We start from the raw sequence: 2,044 nt of genomic DNA, 5'->3' as shown, positions 1-2,044 counted from the left end.
CTTTGTTGAACTTCCTCCTCCACATTATCCTTCTTGGGTGTGTGTGTGTGTGTGGGGGGGGTTGTGGGGGCGGGTTGGAGAGGATTGAAGTAATGATGCAGCTTCATATCCTACACATCACGTGCAGTTGTTCTTCCTCCGCCCTTATTAATTCGGCTTTGTTAAACTTCCTCCTCCACCTTCTCCTTCCTGTCTTTAGCCGCCTTTGCTTCTTTCTTTTTCTTCTCGGTTTTCTCCATCTTCTCTTTCTTTTTTATTTCCTTCTGGATCATTTTGCACTTCAGTTTCTCCAACTCTTCCTGTCTGTCGCCGGCCCTCTTGCGAAAAAAGAAACCTCTTCTCTTCTCGTTCAATTTCAGACAGAGGTCTTCCAGTTCCTTCTTCTCCTCCTCCATCTGTTTGTCCTTAATTTCCCAGCTCTGTTGTTTCTCAGCCAGGTCTTTCGTGAACTTTTCCTCCAGTTCCTTCTTCTTGTCCTCCATCTGTTTGTCTTTAATCTCCCAGCTCTGTTGTTTCTCAGCCAGGTCTTTCGTGAACTTTTCTTCCAGTTCCTTCCTCTCCTCCTCCATCTGTTTGTCTTTAATTTCCCAGCTCCGTTTCTCAGCCAGGTCTCTTGAGAACTTTTCCTCCAGTTCCTTCTTCTCCTCCTCCATCTGTTTGGCTTTCTTCTGCCAGTCTTTGTTCTCAGCCTGCTCCGTCTTGAGGTTCTCTTGCAGAGAGTTGCACATCGTCTGCAAAGCGTTAAATCTGGTCTGCCAGCTCTCTTCTTTCTCGGCCAGGTCCTTTGTGAACCTGTCCTCCAGAGCGGTGCATTTTGCTGACCAGGTTTTCTTGCTCTGTTGGAGTTCAGCTTTATTGGTGTTCAGCTCGAATACTTTCTCCGTGAGCGTCTGAGTGAGACTGTCGTTCCTAGAGCTGAGATCCAGGATTTCATTGTCCCTCTCAACGATTAGGTCCAGAAGCTGGTTCACCTTCCCCTTGAGTTTTTCTTTCTCTGCCTCATACTTTTCAACCATCTCATTGTATTTGTCTTGCAGAAGCTGTCGTGTTTTTTTGAGATGGCAGATTTCTAGTTTGAAATCCGTCGCCCGGTTAACCAGAAGCTCCTCCAGACGTCCGACTCGAACTTTCTTAGGAACCATGTCACAGTTTTCCGTTGAAACCTGGGATTGGCTCTTATACTCCTCCAGGCTGTGTACCTTCATTTTCAGCTCATCAATGCACTCATGAGCAGAATTGAGCTGATTCTGCAGCTGGTGGTAGGTTGGGGGAGGGGTTGGACGGCCCTGTGGACCGCCACAAGGTCTTCCCTTGTTTCTTGGGTTGGTTCTTCTATCCATCGCACTGTCTGGAGCAGACTGTAGTTGTGCGTAGAAGCCTGTTGATTGAAAAAGACTTTTCTGTTTGAAGACTTTTCTGTCCGTGAAAGACTGTTGCTGTCTGTATCAGACTTTGTGTGTCGATCGAAGACGTTGTTGGTTTGTCAGGAGACGTGAAACAAGACACCGTGTGTACTGGTTCCCAGTTGAAATGACTCTGTGTGGGCTTTAACCCTGAGTTAACATCAGAGTTCTAGAGTCTGACATCATCATTGGCTGCCTTTGTGTTCACTGTGACATCACCACATCAAAAGACCAAACATTCCGACAGTTGGTTTTTGTTTGTGTTTACATTTTTACACGCCGGGTTCCACAATTTCATTCATAATTTTTTCTTACTCAGCTTCTTACTCATGTGTGTGTATATATATATAGATATATATATACACATATATGGCCGTGGCCCACCTTATTGGTGATCATGTCGTGGTCCAGCTGGTCACAGAATTTATAGTTTACCCACCTCTTCTTTTAGCTCTACACCTCTGTTTACAGTGTGTTCTGGGGACAGGCAGCTAGCAGATAGTGAGGAGATGTTTTTTACAGTGTGTTCAGGGGGCAAGCAGCTAGCAGATAGTGAAGAGATGTTATTTACAGTGTGTTCTGGGGACAGGCAGCTAGCAGATAGTGAGGAGATGTTTTTTACAGTGTGTTCTGGGGACAGG

Source organism: Etheostoma cragini, chromosome 17 (assembly GCF_013103735.1).
Source record: "Etheostoma cragini isolate CJK2018 chromosome 17, CSU_Ecrag_1.0, whole genome shotgun sequence".
In the NCBI taxonomy this organism is placed as follows: domain Eukaryota; kingdom Metazoa; phylum Chordata; class Actinopteri; order Perciformes; family Percidae; genus Etheostoma; species Etheostoma cragini.
Note: the sequence above shows the minus strand (reverse complement) of the source record.